This window comes from Cervus elaphus, chromosome 5 (genome assembly GCF_910594005.1).
Source record: "Cervus elaphus chromosome 5, mCerEla1.1, whole genome shotgun sequence".
Classification (NCBI taxonomy): Eukaryota; Metazoa; Chordata; class Mammalia; order Artiodactyla; family Cervidae; genus Cervus; species Cervus elaphus.
The window spans coordinates 132,104,667-132,118,533 of record NC_057819.1 but is presented as its reverse complement, the minus strand read 5'-3'; the positions used below and the strand labels follow the sequence as shown (position 1 = coordinate 132,118,533).

General features: G+C 44.2%; 1 protein-coding gene across 2 annotated transcripts in view; it reads left to right on the top strand.

Annotated features, from left to right (window-relative positions):
- Window positions 1-2,283: 2,283 nt before the first annotated feature.
- KCNJ16 (potassium inwardly rectifying channel subfamily J member 16) overlaps window positions 2,284-13,867 on the top strand; it is a 62,240-nt gene continuing 50,656 nt past the window's right edge. The window contains exon 1 of one of the 2 annotated variants that reach the window (XM_043905682.1): window positions 2,284-2,422. The gene's annotated coding sequence lies outside the window, so the exon portion shown is untranslated. The remainder of the gene's footprint in view (window positions 2,423-13,867) is intronic. The other variant, XM_043905680.1, reaches the window with a different exon arrangement.

Genomic DNA, 13,867 nt, shown 5'->3' with positions numbered 1-13,867 from the left:
GCGTGTGGGCATGCAGACATCTCTCCAGTCTTCAGATCTCTTGGCAGAAAGGTTCACCTCCAGGTCCACTGCCTCCCTGACATTTATGGGTGATTGAAAAGATATGTCCCTTGAAGGGTTTAAAGTCTTCTACCGGGTTACTGTGTGGCAGGTCGCAGATCATGTGCTCCTCTCAGAACGTCCTAATCTGATGGAGAGCTAGCAGGCTTGGAACACCAAGTACCAGCCTGAGTAGGAGCTGTGGTTGTAGTTGTTATTGTTATTATTATTATTTCCACTTTACAGATGAAGAGACTGGGATACAGAGCGGGCAAGCGGCTCCCAACGTCACAAAGCCAGTGAGTGAGTCCCCACACTGAAATCCCATCTTGCCTCCTCAAAGAGTTCATGCTGTCAAAAATGCAAACACCTAGAGCCTGTCCTACAGAGAGCAGTGAGTCAGAAAGAGGAAAAAGCATTGTCTGTTAATGCCTAGGTATGGAATCTAGCAAGATGGCACGGATGAAGCCATTTGCAGAGCAGGAGGAGATGCAGACATAGAGAGCGGACCTGTGGGCGCAGCGAGGGAAGCAGAGGCCGGGAGGGATTGAGAGCCTGGCTCTGACACACTTCATCCACGCGTGTGAAGCAGAGAGCACTGGGAAGCTGCGGCGTAGCCCAGGGAGCTCAGCCCGGTGCTCCGTGACGACCCCGAGGGGTGGAGTGGGGAGGGGGAGAGGGAGGCTTAGGAGGGAGAAGGTACTGTGTGCACATCGCTGACTCAGCAGAAACCAGCGCAACACTGGAAAGCAACTATACTCCAATTATTTTTTTAATGAAAAAAAAATTTAAAAAAAAAAACCAACACACACCCAACAACACCCCAGCAGCAACTCTGGTCAGAACTTAGGCATGGCCCCTGAAATCTGGAGGGTGAACCGAACTGGACAGGGCTCCCAGATCCCCTGCCTACCAGCGCTCTTCCGAGGAAAGAAAAAGGCCTGTTTCTGGCCAGCACACACCTCCCTTGGCAGCCCTCGGCATGCAGCCCCACCCTCCCCCGCCCCGCCCCCAGGTTCTGAAGAGCTGGGATTGTTATTTCTTTCCCTTCTTGTGGCTGACTTTCACCTTTTCTGGACCTTTCTCGTGACTCTACCACCTCGTCGCGTATTATTCAATTTTCTGACTCGATCAGTCAGCTTGACCCCATGACTGCCTCAAAATTTCATCTCACCCCCAAGGACTGATGGCTGGGGCAGAGGGACCATCAGATTGTACGTTCTAGACTTGAACAACAGCCTGTATTTTATTTATCATCTGTCTTAAACTCTGATTCTTTTTTTTTTTTAAAGATGTTGTTGTTGTTGCGGATGGTTTTTAAAGTCTTTATTGAATTGTTACAATACTGCTTCTGCTTTCTGTTTTGGTGTTTTGGCCATGAGGCATGTGAGGTCTTAGCTCTTCAGTCAGGGATGGAAGCTGTACCCCCTGTGTTGGAAGGTGAAGTCTTAACCACTGGACCACCAGGGAAGCCCTTTAGACTCTGATTCTGGAGGTTGTGGCAGGAGAAACCTTCAGCCTTGGTCTCTTTCTTGTTTCTCGAGGCTGACTCAGCTGTGGATGCCTGTGCTTCGGGAGCATGTGCGCACGCGGGCTCAGTCGCTCAGCCGTGTCCGTCTCTTTGCGACCCCGTGGACTGTAGCCCACCAGGCTCCTCTGTGCATGGGGTTTCCAGGCAAGAATACTGGAGCGGGTTGCCATTGCCTTCTCCAGGAGATCTTCTCAACCCAGTGGAACCTGCATCTCCTGCTTTGCAGGCAGATTCTTCCCACCGAGCCACCTGGGAAGCCACACTTGGAGCTGCGCTGCCCAGGGTCGGCACTCACCGAAGGCATGTTGAGTGAAGGGACGAGTGGGCGCTTAGCTAGTGCAGGTTGTCTTGTCCCTGTTTTCATCTGCATCCTGTCTCAACTCCGACCTGCTCAGAGGTATGCAAAGAACTCTGACAAGAGGAGCTTCTTTGCATTACTCAAAGTCTGAAAACAGAGCCTCCAATAGCCCTGTTTCTAAATGTTTGAGTCACTTACGGGCATTGTTGAGCATATTTCTGGCCCAGGAAATCTTCCTCCTTTGTGTTCCAGAGCGAGTGAGCAGTGAGTCAGGGGACACCTGGGTGACCTTCTCCCCGAACCTCTCCAGGGGTGCAGGGGCGGGGCGCCCGCCGCGGTCTCAGCTGACCGGCTGGCGCCGGCTTCCTAGGATGCCAGGGCTACCTGTGCGTGTTCCCAGGGTGGGACTGCAGGAAGGAGCCAGTGTCAATGGTTAACCCAGGTTCCTGGGGGCTGGAGCTGTTCTCTCCTGTATTGTTAAGTAAAGAGCATTTTCACTCTTGGCCCGCTGTGAGCTCCTAGCTCCTAGATCCTCCGTGGGGAGAAGGATGCAGGTAAGCCTGGCTCTGTTTTTGTCCTTATTCAGTCATTCAGCCTGCGTTTGCTCACGCTCCCTCTGAGCAGAAAGCAGCAAGCTCTGTATCCAGCAATGTCAATATCAGTGTGGAATGAAATTCAATTAAGACAATTTAATTCCCTATGTGAGGGCTTTAAGTAGGAGTCTATGTATCATATTCCTTGAGTTCTTGTGAAACTTTGGTATAATATAGTCTCAAATTGGTCTATAGAGAGTTAATGAAAGACACCTTATGTGCCACTATATATGTAGATATCTAAAAGTGACTTCTTCAGATCCTGTATTTAATAGCAGATGGAGTATTCCATAACTTCTATCAAGCAAATAATGGCATCCATATATATGTACAGATTTATGAATAGATGGCTTCAGTGAAATGTACATCTAAGCATTCCCTGAAAATACTGCAAGAAAGTAGGTTGATTATTTTCTGAGGATTATATATGACAGGATATAAAAGCATCCATTTCTCTAGATTGATTTTTAACATAGAATCAAAATAGAGAGTTTCTATCCTAATTTCTATTTCTCCTGTGTGCTCACCTTAATATTTCTAAAGCTTTTTCTCTTGTCCATTAAAATCTGAGACCTTTTGTCTTTGAGTATTTATTCAGAAAACTGTGGACTTATCAATTATTGCTCTCTGAACACCATGAATTTTTTAACATTTAAAATCAAATTGTCTCCCTTGTTGCTGGATGTAAGTATAAAAGTGGAAAACAAGAACTTTCCTATAAACCCAATGGATTTTGGTCATTTGCATCATATTCTTATGTGGTTATAGGAACTGAGAGGTCTTTAGGGAAGTGAGACTGGAGTGTTTCTTCTAAACATCTACCCCTTACAGCTACAAGAGACAGACCTTAAAGAAGAAAAAACTTATTGATGCCCTTTGGCCACTTTGAAAAGTGTAGATCAACCGCTCTCTGTCAGCTTTTAACCAACAAAGTGACTTGAAGTCCCTATGCCACAGCTCATTTGTTGAATACCATTGTAGAGTTCCTGAAATTAAGCCAAAAATAAGTATAAAAGTGGACAGGGTCCAGAGTTCAATTCAATTCAAAAAAAGAAGGGAGAGACAGAAAGAGAGACAGAGACAGTGGGAAAACCAGAGTAACCAAGAGATGCAATTCCTTCAGTGCTTTTTAGAACATGTGAGCACCTCTGATAAATCCAAGACATTAGTCCCATGTAAAACAAGCCATGACAACATCTGAAACTGGACAAAAAGACTGAAGTGGGAGGGGCACTCAAGTTGCTATTTTAATGCATTTTCCCAAATAAGTATATTTTTATTTGCAAAAGAACAAGAGTTTTCAAGGACATTGAAAAAGTATGTTTTTTCCATTATACATGTGAGTAGTGAGTCCACATGAAGATTTGGATATAAATTAGTTGAAAGTTAGAAATTAGCGAAAAGCATAGTTTGGGGGAAAACAATAGATATATAAAGAACGAGTATTTAGAGTAAATATTTATAACCAGGACAACCTGAGGATTTAGTTGAATTGTTTCTTTTCTGAATTTGTAAAACCCATCCCTGAGCAGACGATTTAGCTTTTATCCCCCATGAATTTATCCTAGAGCACCTTATATTACTTTCTTGTTCTAGAAAAAGTGGCCTCAAATCTAACTTTAGGAAACAGTGGATGGAAAATGTCGTTATTTCAGGCATCACATGAACTATAAATATTTCTATGGCAGTGTGGGGAAATGAGCATTCACATGCTTACTATGTTCTTGGTGATTAAATCCTATATTCATTGATCTTCGCTTCAAGTTTGGAAGGAGCTACTGTCTTCATTTTATAGATGAAGATCTAGGTTTTCCACTCTAGCTGTGTAATCTGGGGAGAGTCATTTAACTTCTTCAGTTCTAAGATTCAAACTCACTCCTGTCTGAATTCCAAAACAAACGTGCTTCTCATTACCAGACGACCTCCTACCTTTTCCTAGTATGATGTTACCTGCAGTTATTAGGCTTGATACAACCAGCAAAGAGGAACTGTCTCCAAAGATATCATACATGTGGCTACGGTCTGTAGAGTGGCTGAGAACACGCATGGGTGACTGGTACCCTCTCTGAAACTGATGAGTGAGTGATGTTTTCTTCACAGGTATCGGTTTCAACAAACTGGTGGGGTACCTGTCATCGCGCCTCCATCCTTCTACGTGGCAGAAACCTTAACCCTCAAGAATCTGCCCGATTCTTTGTATAAGATGACTGACACTGTTCTTTTCTAGCCATTTATGTCACACTGATAAATGCATTTCTTCCAGAATGGAGGGCATCTTGCTGTTTGTCTTTCCTGCTAGTATCGTTGTTTTGGATAATGTGAAATAAATAAGTTAATGTTCTAAAGTAGATGATGACATACATTTTGTCTGTGAAAAATGAAAACTCCAGAATTCTAATTTTTTTCTTGCCACCACAGTCTCAAATTCTTGACCTCTATAAGATAGTAACATGGAAATAATGGGTCATCTGATCATTTCCCTGACTGGATTGTTACCGCACTTAACAAAAAAAATCCAATTTTCTGTAATTTATTCATTGACTGATCCTCTCAACAAATATTTACTAAATATAAAAACATCTGAAAGAATGAGGGTTCAGTGGGAGATTGTTGCAGTGAAGCCATTTTCCTTAGGAACTTAGCAAAAACAAATTGCCATTGAGTGGTATAATACTTCATGTATTTAACAAATATTTGTTGACTACTCTGCACCAGGCAGTGATTAGACCTCAAACATATACTGATGAAAAGAAAAAGACAAACGTTTCTGCCTTCAGAAGTCTCATATTTTAGTAGATGTCTGGGAAGACTGTCAATAAGTGAAATACGTTGAACATTAATGGTGATGTCTTAAAGAAGAAAACAAAATAGAGAAAGAAATCACATGCGGGGGGCGGGGGAAGAGTGAATACTGTGTTAGTTATTTTAGGACAACAAGCGTTTGTTATCTCAGAGTTGGTGTTGGTCAGGAAGCCAGTTTATCTGGGTCCCTGGGACCAGGGTCTCCTGCGCTGCAGTCAGAGTCCAGTGGGACCGCAGGCATCGGCAGCCTTGCCCGAGCAGGGTTCTCCTCCCAGCTCAGTCACATGGTCCCTGGCAGAACTTGGCTGCTCTGGGGCAGTTGGCGGGGGGCTCAGTCTCTGTGGCTTGTTGGCCCGAGTCCTCCCCCAGTCCCTTGCCGCTTGGGTCTCTCCATAACACAGCGCCCAGCATGGCAGCTGCTTTCCATTAACTCAAGTGAGGAGTAAGCAAGACAGAAGACAGCGTCTCTCTCCAGCCTCATCTTGGACGTGACAGCCCCTCAGCTTGGCCACGTTCTATTGAATGAGTCACTTCTTCCAGCTAGCCCTCAAGGGGAGGGATTTCACAAAAGCCTGAAGGAAGCGGGGGGTCACAGGGGGCCAGCGCCAAAGCTGCTTGCCACAGGTTTACGTGTTTAAGTAGGTCAGCCCGGGAGAGCTTCACCAAGGAGGTGATATTTGGTCAAAGAACTCGAGGTGGTGAGGAATCGAGCGGGCGGGTACCCTGGAGCAGAGCAGGCTGGGTGGATGGAACAGCCAGTGCAGGCTCTGATGTGCTAGGCCTACTTGAGAAGCAAGAGGGAGACCAGTGTGGCTGAAGTAAGGTTAGAAAGGGGAGAGGGGTCCTGGGGGAAATCATGAATGTGCCACGATTGTTTTCCAAGATGGAGAGGATTCTGCAAGCAAGATGTGTCTGAGATTTTCTTTATTGAGATGTTAAAAAAGACCAGGGTAGGCATAGAGTTCAATAGTTAGACAGGTATGGCAGGCAGGTGATGGTGATGGACAAAATACAGGGGTGGGAGAGAGGGTGACTGAAGCCCTGCTCCCTCCAACTTGACCGACGGAAAAGGACACTGTGCTCACCAGCTGAGACTCGAAGGGAACGCCCCGGTCTCATCAGCACAGACACTCGTGCCAGCTGTTGCCAACAGATGGGAAACCACAGGGCAATTGTAGATATCTTGGGGGGTAAAACCAACCCTGAATATTCACTGGAAGGAGTGATGCTGAAGCTTCTGAAGCTCTAATACTTTGGCCACCTGATGCGAAGAGCCAACTCATCGGAAAAGACCCCGATGCTGGGAAAGATTGAAGGCAGGAGGAGAAGGGGATGACAGAGGATGAGATGGTTGGATGGCATCACTGACTCAATGGACATGAGTTTGAGCAAACTCCAGGAGATGGTGGAGGACAGGGAAGCCTGGTGTGCAGCAGTCCATGGAGTGGCAGAGTCTGACTCGACTTAGTGACTGAACAGCAAGAAGTTTGATTTCAGTTCAAGTTTCTAGGCCAAAGAGCTCAGCTTTGGGGGAAAGAAAGGCTCATCTGGACCGTGTAATGATCGCACTGGAGGACCCCTCTGCAGGGTCATCTGCATCCTGCTTTCCTAGGAAGCCAGCGTCAGAGGAGAAGTCTTTCTCATCATTTTTAGGCATGTGCACCCTGGAGTTTGGAGTTGTTTACACATACAGGGTGGATGAGTGGATGACTTGACTTTTCTTATAGCCGTTCTTCAGTAAAGGAGATGGGATCAATTCTTTTCCTCCTGTCCTTCCTGTCTTTCTACTCTAAGATCAAGGATTCAGATGTACACTGCATACAGTAATTTAAAGAGGCTTTGACTTTTAAAGCTTTCTCTGGCTCCACGTTCACTGTCTTTCAAAAAATTGACCTGAAACTGTCCAAAGATGCAAAGGAAAACTGAAAAAAGTCAATCATCTGAGTAAGAAGCAGCCCCCAGAATAGGTTTCCCCAACATAAAGAAGGTGATTTTTTTCTTAACAAGGTCAAGAAATATCACCTCAAGTTTTGATTTTATTTAAACTCTATGGCTATAGTTTTAAAGACTTCAAATGGTTGCAAGGCTTCAGATTATAGTCCACAAGATTTATTCTTTTAACTCAAAATGAAATATTCAGTTATTCTTTCTTTTTTTTAAAGAAAAAACTATGTTCCAGCAAACATGACCAAAACCATATTTCATCACGATGAATTTTCATTTTTCATTCTATTGTATCTTAAATTAGAACCATGTTCCCATGCAATCAATAATCATGTACTGGGTCTGGTACCAAGATGAAAAAGACCCAGTCCCTGTCCTCAGACTGGCAGAAAAAGACAGATCTGTAAATAATTAAGGGTAATTCCATGACCTAGTACCATGATAACATAGATACAATTAGCATACTAACGAACTGAACTTTTTTCCTTGGAAGCAATACAGTGATAGACAAATGAGTGGCCTGTTGCTCTTGTCCTGCATATGCTTTTGGAATTCAGAATTTATACGTGCTGAAATACTGTTTTTTCTATGAACTCTTTTATAAGACTTTTTTCCAGAACTTAGTCTGACAATTCTTTTAGAATTATTGCTTTCTTTCCACTATAGTTTGGTAACTGTATAAGGGTTATCCAAAAAAATAGAACCAATATGATACACACACACACACACACACACACACACACATATATAGAGAGAGGGAAATGTAGGAAGAAATTTAATTCAAGTCTTGGGTCATATGATTGTGAGGGCTGGCAAGTCTGAAATCTGTAAGGTAGGCTGGCAATCTGGAAATTAAGAGTTAATACTGCAGTCCTGAGTCCAAACTTTGCAGGCTAGACGAGCAGGCAGAAAATTCTGGTGGACTATGTTGCAGCCTTGAGGCAGAATTTCTTGTGTTGCTTCTTTGGGAAACCTCACTCTTTACTCTTAGTATCTTCACCTGATTGGACAAAGTCCACCCTCACTATGGAAGGTCATCTGGTTTGCTCAAAATCTTCAGACTGTAAAGGTAAATCACATCTAACAAACATATTCACAACAACATCCAGAGGGTGTCTGACCAAACAACTGGGTGCCGTGGCCTGGCCAGACTGGCACACGAAATCATCCCTCCCAGGAACGCGGGAATCTTCACCATGCTTGTATTTTTCCATGTAGTTATCAGACGTTCTAAGGGTGCAGCTTTAGTTTCTATAAAAAGAAATTAACTACATTTTACTTGTTATATACATTTAAAATTCCACAAAATGGATATGCCTGACAATACCATCATTTGTGTATAGAAGCATCCCGTATTCAATACAGCACTTTCAGTGCTACAATTTTTTAATAAGGCAATCTGGATAAAGAGGAAATTTTCTTTTTCTTTAATTGAGACAAAGAACAAATTTACTTTATTTAAAAGACACCCCAGCCTCCTGATGGTGTTGTCTCTTTTTCTATTAACTTCATTTTCCCTACCATGTATTTCAGCTATTATTTATTCTCTCCTAGATTTTTGCGCTGTCTACTTTTTCCTTTATAAAAACAAAATTGATTGGAGTAGAGTTGATTTAAATGTTGTTAGTTGCAGGTGGACAGCAGAGTGATTTGGTTACACATATACATGTATTCCTTCTTTTTCAGATTCTTTTCCCATATAGATTATCACAGGATATTGAGCAGAGTTTCCTGAGCTATGCAGTAAGTCCTTGTTGGTTCTCTAATATATATAGTGTAGATAGTAGTGTGTGTATGTTCATCCCAAGCTTCTGATTTATTGCTTGCCCCCTTCCACATTTCCACTTCTATAACTGTAAGTTTGCTTTCAATATCTGTCTGTTCCTGTTTCATAAATAAGTTCATTTGCATCATCTTAAAAATTAGATTGCACATATAAGCAATAACATATGATATTTGTCTTTCTCTTTCTGGTTTGCTTCACTTAGTATTATAATCTCTGGGTCCATTTCTGTGCTGCAAATGGTATTAGCTCATTCTTTTTTATAGCTAAGGATGTGTAGTTTGCGGGTTTCCCTGGTGGCTCAGCAGAAAAGAATCCGCCTGCTAAGTCAGGGCACTCGGTTCAATCCCTGGTTCGAGAAGATCCCTGAAGAAGGAAATGGCAACCCACTCCAGTATTCTTGCCTGGAAAAATCCCATGGACAGAGGAACCTGGCAGACTACACCATGGGTTCGCAAAGAATCGAACACAGCTTAGCAACTAAACAACAATGTGTAGTTTATTTTTCATATATATGAGTCCTGCCCCCAAAGGACTGTGTTCACAGCAGCATGTCAGGAGCAACGAGGAGCCACAAGATAAGCAGGGTGTATCTTTGAAGCATTAATTTAACTCAAATTTTTCATGGAGAATAGATGAAGTAAAGCATTTAACTGATAAGCCTGGTTAAAAACTTATATTTGTAATGCTGCATATATTTTAAAGAAAATCCTTAAGACTGCAATATTGTGGGTTTGGGCCCAGACCTCTGCGTTATATTCTCAGATCTCCTAGGATTTTAGGGGTCAGGATAAGGGTCATATACTCATTTCTCTCTCTCTCTCTCTTTTTTTTAATGAACAATTTTGAGAAGCACTATTAAAGGGGAATTTTTGTGAGGTTAAATACACGGGATAGGTTGGTACTCGACTGGTTAAAAGGCCCTGCCCACCTTCACCCCCAACGAAAACAGCTCCTCACCCACAAAGTTGGCAGTCTTCTCACAACTATGTACTTATTTCATGTGAGACTGTCCTGAACAGTAGTTTTCAGGACATTCTGTCTCTACTTTAGGAAAGTAATCCAAACTAACCAGCTTCCCTGGTGGCTTAGTGGTAAAGAATCTGCCTGCAATGCAAGAGACCTGGGTTTAATCCCTGGGTTGGGGAAATCCCCTGGAGAAGGAAACGGCTACCCAGGGAGTTTTCTTGCCTGGAGAATTCCATGGACAGAGGATACTGGTGGGCTATAGTCCATGGGGTTGCAGAGTCAGACACGACTGACGGACTAACACTTTCAACCTCATGAAACAAGGCACCTGGCTTAATGGCCAGACCGCCCCCCCCACCCCCCACCGCCACGCCGCTCCACACACACACACACACACACACACACACACACGAAATGTCCAATAGATCTCTGATTCAAGCTTCCCCTGTGTGGAAGCCACTGCCTTGAGTCTGCTGAAGAAGGCCTTAAGACTGATGCATGCATGATCAGTCACTTCAGTCATGTCCGACCCTGCGACCCCATGACCTGTAGCCCACCAGGCTCCTCTTCCAGGCGAGAATACTGGAGTGCGTTGCCATGCCCTCCTCCAGGCATCGAACCTGCATCTCTTGTGTCTCCTGCTTGTCGGGTTCTTTATCACCACCTGGAAATACTAATGAGACTGGTCAAATTGCATTTACCTGAAAGACACACTCAGCTATCCTGATGACCTATGAGGTTATTAACTGACCTTTAATGTTCTCATCATGTACCACTGAGTTCTATTTATAGACAGCACAAGAAAATCTTTCCCTGGACATGCAATTAAAATTTGAGAAGATGCCAGAGTCTCAGAGGCTGTGTGTGACACACCAAGATTGCCAACCGAGAAGCCTGGTCCTTTTGTTCAGGTCAGGACTGAGTCAGCTTGTGGGTGGCTGGAGAACACTCAGGGAGAAAGTGGCGTGGCTAATTTGAGCAGATGACCTAAGACTTATGAGTTACACATATTTAAATTTAGGCTTTGTGGGAAGGGAAGGCGTTGCACTTCCTTACGACTAAAATTTTTATTTAACTGTACCAGATAACAATATTGAGTTGGAGATAAGATTACGGCGCTTACACCAGAAGTTTAAAAGCTAAAGAAACATTCAGAGAAACAAATCTGAACGAAGGGAAGCCATAAACAAGCCGCCCCAGAACCAAACCCAACAGAAGCAAAATGCACTGTGATTTCTGCTCACAGCGGGGCTCAGAACGCTGTTTGGTCCACACCTCCTGTTACTGTAGTGGGATATTTTGTGTGAGCTTTTCCTAAACACCTGTGTCACCCATTCCGGTTCTTTGTTGGCATAAAGAGTGGACCCTGCTTCTGCAGTCATGCCTGGAATTTTATGCGGGGAAAAGTGACTGTTAATTATGTATTAATCATGCACAGAGTAATACCCTGATAACTACCGTGGGTCTGGTTATTGCAGGCATCAGATAGAGAGTGATCCCACTGCCACTCGGTAGAGAGAACATCTCTTACACTTTGGTTTCACGGATTGAATAAACAGTCTCTCTGCTCTTCTAAGTGGGTGTACAGCACTCATTCCACTGGGCACTAGGGTGTACAAAGGATAAGTCCATCAATTCCTTGCCACTGGGAAAGACAAAAACCAAGCCTCTCCAAGGAGCATGAGGGCAGAAAACTCAACTTTGCTGGGAAATTGAGGGAAGTGTTACAGTGGACCTGATTCTAATATATGTGTTTCAGTGTAAAGAAAAAGGGAATGCTTGCCTGACCTTACAGACTTCATGCAGAAAGTTTTCTGTGGCCCAAGATGACCTGAAACGGCATAGGAAATTCAGTTCTGGGATGTGTGGCCCCAGTTTCGCTAAACTGATACAGTCCAAACCTACCACCTCTGACACCTGCCATTTAGAATACAAACCAGCCCTGTGACAGAGGGTGGGACGGGTGGGGGAGGTCCAAGAAGGAGGGGACACGCATATACTTATGGCCGATTCATGTCTAGGGCAGAAACTAATAGCACGTTGAAAAGCGATTATGGTTGGCTTAGCCGCTGAGTCGTGTCCGATTCTTCTGCGACCCCATGCCCGCCAAGCTCCTCTGTCCACGGGATTCTCTAGGCAAGAATGCTGGAGCGGGTTGCCATTCCCTCCTCCAGGGGATCTTCCTGACCCAGGAATCGAACCCGGGTCTCCTGCTTTGCAGGTGGACTCTTTATTGATGGAGCCACCAGGGAAGCTCACTCCAGTTTAAAGTAAATCAACAAGAAAAAACAGAAAAAGAAGTGATCGAAGCATAGCCCTTATCTCCAAATAGCTAACTGGACAGTTACAGAGGGGCCTCCTTCCCTCGCTGAGTGTTCCATCAGAAGCACTTGTGTGATGGAGCACAAGCTCAAAGTGAGGCCAGTGCACAGACAGGCCCTGGACGTGTTTCGTGTTTAATGGCTTCTCGGAGTCTTGCTTTGGCTGTTTGATGTTAGACCACCTCTATTTTTTTAGAAAGGAAAACTGGAAAACAAATACCATTACAAATGGTATTCCCTGAGATCCTCTCATCTCCATCTTATTTCATCTGGGTGAACGGTGGTGCTAAATGGTCAGCAGCCCCGTCCCCACACTGACCCAGACCTCTTCCTTCTCATCATGATGCTTGCTCGTTTCTGGCACCGATCATTTTCCCACAGGAATGAGGTTTGTCTTGCTCAAGTATGACTTGCTCCTCTTTTAACCTGAGGGGGGGGGGGGGAAACCCAGAGCTATTAAAATTAAGAAATTCCTTGAACTTCCATGGTGGTCCAGGGGTTAAGCATCTGCCTGTCAACACAGGGGACACGGGTTTGACCCCTGGTCTGGGACAGTCCCACGTGCCGAAGGGCAGCTAAGCCTGCGCTTCACGACTGCTGAAACCCCCGAGCCCTGGGGTCTGTGCTGGCCCACGGGAGGGGGCCCGCTTCCTGCGGCCAGAAAAAGCCCACTCGGGGCACCGGAGACCCAGTGCCGCCTAAAGTAAACAACTGACTAAATAAATAAAAGAAACGCCTTGACTGGTGGCAAAATTGCTTGACCATGGATGATAAAGGAAAAAAAGCACTGAATGGGAAATAGTTAAGCCTATCAAAATGCTGTGCCCAAATTATGTCATAAAAACCACCTGTTTATCACCATCCGAAATGGGTTTTCTCTACTGTCTGATCAGATTATGTCTGATATACTCTTTCAGCTTAACCTTCGGCCTGTGTCCCTCCTTCCATGCTGTCTAGTAGGCTGGATCTGGTGTTTGACGAAGACTTCGTGTTTTCTCTGTATCATGAGAGCAGATGGCCTCATCCGTTCTCGGAAGGGTTTGTGTCCACAGCCCAAGTGTTCTGTTACCAAAGCCAGGGAAAGTGGATGTTTCTGCTGAGTTTTCCAAAGAGGGCACGAAAGCATGTGGAGAAACTTACATGACGTTTCGCCCGCCGACAGCAGGGGAGCACGTGTCCTTTCACAGCGGAAATGGGATTTTCAATTTACTCACCGCTTTCTTTTCTTCTTTGTTTTTAATTTTTTATTAATTTAAGGGCAATGTTGTGTCTGCTGTAGGTGTACAGAATTTGGTTCGCTTATACACATATCCCTTCATCTTTGGGTTCTTTTCCTGTGCAGGTTATTACAGAACGTTGAGTAGACCCCCCTTGCTCCACAGTAAGCCCTTGTTGATTATCTGTTTTATATGTACTAATATTGGTATATATATATGTCTTTGAAAATTTTTCTTGGAGTATAGTTCCTTTACAATGCTGTGATAACTTCTACGGTTAAGCTAAAAGAGTTAATTCACTTTACTCACTGATTTTTATTTAACTATAAAAACACAGGGTGTCAACTATGTGTGTGCATTGTTCTAAGGT